Genomic DNA, 7,491 nt, shown 5'->3' on the forward strand with positions numbered 1-7,491 from the left:
TGTAGGATCCAATATGGGCATCCAGGTCCCGCTATTGGATATTGACCGAGGAGTCTCTCGGGTCATGTCTACATAGTTCTCGAACCCGCAGGGTCTGCACACTTAAGGTTCGACGTTGTTTTATGCGTATTTGAGTTATATGGTTGGTTACCGAATGTTGTTCGGAGTCCCGGATGAGATCACGGACGTCACGAGGGTTTCCGGAATGGTTCGGAAATGAAGATTGATATATAGGATGACCTCATTTGATTACTGGAAGGTTTTCGGAGTTACCGGGAATGTACCCGGAATGACGAATGGGTTCCGGGAGTTCACCGGGGGGGCAACCCACCCCGGGGAAGCCCATAGGCCTTGAGGGTGGCACACCAGCCCTTAGTGGTCTGGTGGGACAGCCCAAAAGGGCCCTATGCGCCTAGAAGAGAAAATCAAAGAGAAAAAAAAGAGGAGGTGGGAAGGGAAGGAAGGACTCCCACCCACCAAACCAAGTCCAACTCGGTTTGGGGGGGAGCCTTCCCCCTTGGACTCGGTCGACCCCCTTGGGGCTCCTTGAGCCCCAAGGCAAGGTCCTCTCCCTCCCACCTATATATACGGAGGTTTTAGGGCTGATTTGAGACGACTTTTTCCACGGCAGCCCGACCACATACCTCCACGGTTTTTCCTCTAGATCGCGTTTCTGCGGAGCTCGGGCGGAGCCCTGCTGAGACAAGATCATCACCAACCTCCGGAGCGCCGTCACGCTGCCGGAGAACTCTTCTACCTCTCCGTCTCTCTTGCTGGATCAAGAAGGCCGAGATCATCGTCGAGCTGTACGTGTGCTGAACGCGGAGGTGCCGTCCGTTCGGTACTAGATCGTGGGACTGATCGCGGGATTGTTCGCGGGGCGGATCGAGGGACGTGAGGACGTTCCACTACATCAACCGCGTTCACTAACGCTTCTGCTGTACGATCTACAAGGGTACGTAGATCACTCATCCCCTCTCGTAGATGGACATCACCATGATAGGTCTTCGTGCGCGTAGGAAAATTTTTGTTTCCCATGCGACGTTCCCCAACAGTGGCATCATGAGCTAGGTTCATGCGTAGATGTCTTCTCGAGTAGAACACACAAGTTTTTGTGGGCGGTGATGTGCGTTTTGCTGCCCTCCTTAGTATTTTCTTGATTCCGCGGTATTGTTGGATTGAAGTGGCTTGGACCGACATTACTCGTACGCTTACGAGAGACTGGTTTCATCGTTACGAGTAACCCCGTTGCTCAAAGATGACTGACAAGTGTCGGTTTCTCCAACTTTAGTTGAATCGGATTTGACCAAGGAGGTCCTTGGATGAGGTTAAATAGCAACTCATATATCTCCGTTGTGGTGTTTGCGTAAGTAAGATGCGATCCTACTAGATACCCATGGTCACCACGTAAAACATGCAACAACAAAATTAGAGGACGTCTAACTTGTTTTTGCAGGGTATGCTTGTGATGTGATATGGCCAACGATGTTATGTGATATATTGGATGTATGAGATGATCATGTTGTAATAGTAAATATCGACTTGCACGTCGATGGTACGGCAACCGGCAGGAGCCATAGGGTTGTCTTTAAACTAACGTTTGTGCTTGCAGATGCGTTTACTATTTTGCTAGGATGTAGCTTTAGTGGTAATAGCATGAGTAGCACGACAACCCCGATGGCGACACGTTGATGAAGATCATGATGATGGAGATCATGGTGTGACGCCGGTGACAAGAAGATCGTGCCGGTGCTTTGGTGATGGAGATCAAGAAGCACAAGATGATGGCCATATCATGTCACTTATGAATTGCATGTGATGTTAATCCTTTTATGCACCTTATTTTGCTTAGAACGACGGTAGCATTATGAGGTGATCTCTCACTAAAGTTTCAAGACTAAATTGTGTTCTCCCCGACTATGCACCGTTGCGACAGTTCTTCGTTTCGAGACACCACGTGATGATCGGGTGTGATAGACTCAACGTTCACATACAACGGGTGCAAAACAGTTGCACACGCAGAACACTCGGGTTAAGCTTGACGAGCCTAGCATGTGCAGACATGGCCTCGGAACACATGAGACCGAAAGGTCGAGCATGAATCATATAGTTGATATGATTAGCATAGAGATGCTTACCACTGAAACTATTCTCGACTCACGTGATGATCGGACTTGAGATAGTGGATTTGGATCATGTACCACTCAAATGACTAGAGAGATGTACTTTTTGAGTGGGAGTTCTTAAGTAATATGATTAATTGAACTAATTGTCATGAACATAGTCTAATGGTCTTTGCGAATTACGATGTAGCTTGCGCTATAGCTCTACTGTTTTTATATGTTCCTAGAGAAAATTTAGTTGAAAGTTGAAAGTAGCAAACTTTGCAGACTAAGTCTGTAAAACCGAGGATTGTCCTCGTTGCTGCGCAGAAGGCTTATGTCCTTAATGCACCACTCGGTGTGCTGCACCTCGAGCGTCGTCTGTGGATGCTGTGAACATCCGACATACACGTTTCTGATGACTACACGATAGTTCAGTGCAAAATACTTAATGGCTTAGAAGCAAGGTGCCGAAAACGTTTTAAAACGTCACAGAACATAAGTGATGTTCTAAAGAGATGAAATTGTGATTTCATGCTTGTGCCCTTGTTAAGAGGTACGAGACCTCCAACAAGATTCTTTGTCCACAAAGTAAAGGAGAAAAGCTCAATCGTTGAGCGTGTGCTCAGATTGTCTAAGTACAACGATCACTTGAATCAAGTGGGAGTTAATCTTCCATATGAGATAGTGATGGTTCTCCAAAGTCACTGCCACCAAGCTTGAGAGCTTCGTGATGAACTATAACATATCAAGGATAGATACAATGATCCTTGAGCGATTCGCGATGTTTGACACTGCGAAAGTAGAAATCAAGAAGGAGCATCAATAGTTGATGGTTTGTAAAACCACTAAGTTTCAAGAAAGGCAAGGGCTAGAAGGGATACTTCGTGAAACGGCAAAACAGCTGCTGCACTAATGAAGAGACCCAAGATTAAACCCAAACCCGAGACTAAGTGCTTCTGTAATGAGGGGAACAGTCACTGAGGCGGAGCAACTCTGGATACTTGGTAGATAAGAAGGCTGGCAAAAGTCGAAAGAAGTGTATTTGATATACATGATGTTGATGTGTACTTTACTAGTACTCCTAGTAGCATGAGGGTATTGGATACCGGTTTGGTTGCTAAGTGATTAGTAACACGAAATGAAAGCTACGGCATAAACGGAGACTAGCTAAAGGCGAGGTGACGATACGTGTTGGAAGTGTTTCCAAGGTTGATATGATCAAACGCCGCACGCTCCCTCTACCACCGGGATTGGTATTAAACCTAAATAATTGTTACTTGGTGCTTGCGTTAAGCATGAACATGATTGGATCGTGTTTATTGCAATACGATTATTCATTTAAAGAGAATAATGGTTACTCTATTTTCTTGAATATTCGCCTTCAATGGTTTATTGAATCTCGATTGTAGTGTTACACATGTTCATGATATTGGTGCCAAAAGATACGAGTTAATGATGATAGTACCACTTACTTGTGGCACTGCCGCTTGAGTCATGTTAGTATAAATTGCATGAAGAGGCTCCATGCTGATGGATCTTTGTACTCACCTGATTTCGAATCACTAGTGACATGCAAATCATACCACATGAGCAAGGCCTTGTTTTCATTGAGATGAAATAAGATAGTAACTTGTTGGAAGTAATACATTTTGATGTATGCAGTCCAATGGGTGCTGAGGCACGCAGTGGATATCATTATGTTCGTACTTCACTGACGATTTGAGTAGATACAAGAGTATTTACTTAATGAATCACAAGTCTGAAATGTTGAAAAGTTCAATTCCGTTTCAGAGTGAAGTTCGTCGTAACAAGAGGATAAACTGTCTACGATATGATCATGGAAATGAATATCTGAGTTACGAGTTTTGGTACGCAGTTAAGACAATGTGGAAATTGTTTCGCAGTTCATGCCACCTGGAACATCATAGTGTGATGATGTGTCTGAACGTCATAGCCACGCACTATTTGGTATAGTGCATACTATTATGTCTCTTATCGAAATTACCACTATCATTTATGGGTTATGCATTAGAGACAACCGCACTCACTTTAAATAGGGCACCGCGTATTTCCGTTGAGATGACACAATATAGACTGAGGTTTAGAGAAATCTAAACTGTCGTTTCTTGAAAGTTTGGGGCTTCGACACTTATGTGAAAAAGTTTCAGTCTGATAAGCTCGAACCCAAAGCGGATAAATGCATCTTCATAGGATATCCAAAACAGTTGGGTACATCTCCTATCTCAGATCCGAAAGCAAAGTGTTTGTTTCTAGAAACGGATCCTTTCTCGAGGAAAGGTTTCTCTCGAAAGAATTGGGTGGGAGAGTGGTAGAACTTGATGAGTTTGTTGAACCATCACTTCAACCAGTGTGTAGCAGGGCGCAGGAAGTTGTTCCTGTGGCGCCTACACCAATTGAAGTGGAAGCTGATGATGGTGATCATCAAGCATCGGATCAAGTTACTACAAGCCTCGTAGGTTAACAAGGTCGCGTACTACTACAGAGTGGTACGGTAACCCTGTCTTGGAGGTCATGTTGTTGAGCAACGATGAACATACGAGTTATGAAGAAAGCAATGGTGGGCCCGGATTCCGACAAATGGCTGGAGGCCATGAAATCCGAGAGAGGATCCATGTATGAAAACAAAGTGTAGACTTTGGAAGAATTACTTGATGGTCATAGGACTATTGAGTAAAAATGGATCTTTAAAAGAAGACAGACGACGATGGTGATAAGTCACTATTAAGAAAAGCTCGACTTGTTGCAAAGATGTTTTCGACAAGATCAAACAATTGACTATGATGAGACTTTCTCACTCGTAGCGATGCTAAAGGTCTGTTAGAATTATGTTAGTAGTTGCTGCATTATTTATGAAATATTGCATGTAGGATGTCAAAACATTGTTTCCTCGGCGGTTTCCTTGAGCAAACATTGTATGTGATACAACCAAGAGGTTTTTTCGATCCTAAAGATACTAGCAATTGTGCAAGCTCCAGTGATCCTTCAATGGACTGGTGCAAGCATCTCGGAGTTGGAATATACATACTTTGATGAGATGATCAAAGATTTTGGGTTTGTACAAGGTTTATGAGAAACTTGTATTTCCAAAGAAGTGAGTGGGAGCACTATAGAATTTCTGATAAGTATATGTGGTTGACATATTGTGGATCAGAAGTGATGTAGAATTTCTGTAAAGCATACAAGGTTGTTTGAAAGGAGTTTTCAAAGGAGTACCTGGATTGCGCTACTTGAACGTTAAGCATCAAAGATCTATGGAGATAGATCGAAAGCGCTTAATGGAAGTTTCAACAAGATGCATGCCTTGACAAGTTTTTGAAGGAGTTCAAAATATATCAGCAAAGAAGGAGTTCTTGGTTGCGTTGTGAGGTGTGAATTTGAGTAAGACTCAAAACCCGACCCCGGCAGAATAAAGAGAATAGACGAAGGTCGTCTTCTATGCCTTAGCCGTAGAATCTAAAGTATGCCATGCTGTGTACCGCACCTGATGCGTGCCTTGACTCAAAATCTGTTGAGAGGTACAGAGAGTGATCCATGTTTGAATCACTAGCAGCGGTCAAACTTTATCCTTAGTAACTAATGGACTAAGGAATTTTTCTCGATTATGGAGGTGGTTAAAGAGTTCGTCGTAAAGGGTTACGTCGATGCAAGCTTTGCCACTAATCCGAATAACTATGAGTAGTGAAACAGATTCGTATAGTAGGGTATATATATTTGGAGCATTTCCGAATAGCACGTAGTAGCAGCATCTATAATATGACATAAAGATTTGTAAAGAACGCACGGATCTGAAAGTTTCAGAACCGTTGACTAAAACCTCTCTCACGAGCAAGACGTGATCAGACCCCATAACTATATGGGTGTTGGATTCGTTGGAATCACATGGTGATGTGAACTAGATTATTGACTCTAGTGCAAGTGGGAGACTGTTGGAAATATGCCCTAGAGGCAATAATAAATTAGTTATTATTATATTTCTTAGTTCATGATAATCGTTTATTATCCATGCTATAATTGTATTGATTGGAAACACAATACTTGTGTGGATACATAGACAAAACACTGTCCCTAGTAAGCCTCTAGTTGACTAGCTCGTTGATCAAAGATGGTCAAGGTTTCCTGGCCATAGGCAAGTGTTGTCACTTGATAACGGGATCACATCATTAGGAGAATCATGTGATGGACTAGACCCAAACTAGTAAACACTACGGCCCCCGGGTCTATTCACATCCATCATTTACAACTCCGCTTTTACTTTGCTTTGTTACTTTGTTGCTTTCAGTTCTCACTTGGCAAACAATCTATAAGGGATTGACAACCCCTTCATAGCGTTGGGTGCAAGCTTTTGTGTTTGTGCAGGATCTTGAGATGCTCCTCCTCCGGATTGATACCTTGGTTCTCAAACTGAGGGAAATACTTACCTCTGTTGTGCTACATCATCCTCTCTGCTTCGAGGGAACACCAACGCAGAAGGATTCCTGGTGTCGTCAACGTGCCGATTTCTGGCGCCACTGGAAGGTCTTTTGTGCAGTAGCATAATGGACATCAGACGCATTCTGGTGCCATTGCCGGGGATACACAACAAACATCAGAAGTATTTCTGGCGCCGTTGCCGGGGAGGATAAAACAAGATCTATCCAAGTAGGTCTCACAAACTCTTCTCTTGCATTTACTTTTGTTGCCAGTTGCCTCTCGTTTTCCTCTCCCCCACTTCACTTTGCCGTTTTCATTCGCCTTTCTCCTTCGCCGTTTTCTCTTGCCCTTGTCGTTTTCCTTTGCCGGTTTCTTGCGTGCTTGTGTGCTTGTTTGTTTGTTGAAGACATCATGTCTGAAAACACCAAACTTTGCGACTTCTCGAGCACTAATAATAATGGTTTTATTAGTACTCCGATTGCTCCCGCCACTAGTGCGGAATCATATGAAATCAACGCAGCTTTGCTGAATCTTGTTATGAAAGAGCAATTCTCTGGCCTTCCTAGTGAAGATGTCGCATCCCATCTCAATACCTTCATTGAGATTTGCGATATGCAAAAGAAAAGAGATGTGGATAATGACGTGATTAAGTTGAAACTTTTTCCTTTCTCATTGCGAGATCGCGCAAAAACTTGGTTTTCTTCTTTGCCTAAAAATAGTATCTATTCTTGGGATAAGTGCAAAAATGCTTACATATCCAAGTATTTTCCGCCGGCTAAGATCATCTCCTTACGTAACGATATCATGAATTTCAAGCAACTTGATCATGAACACGTTGCACAATCTTGGGAGAGGATGAAGCTTATGATTAGAAATTGTCCCGCTCATGGCTTGAGTTTGTGGATGATTATACAAATCTTTTACGCTGGCTTGAATTTCGCTTCTCACAATATCT

Source organism: Hordeum vulgare, chromosome 1H (genome assembly GCF_904849725.1).
Source record: "Hordeum vulgare subsp. vulgare chromosome 1H, MorexV3_pseudomolecules_assembly, whole genome shotgun sequence".
Classification (NCBI taxonomy): domain Eukaryota; kingdom Viridiplantae; phylum Streptophyta; class Magnoliopsida; order Poales; family Poaceae; genus Hordeum; species Hordeum vulgare.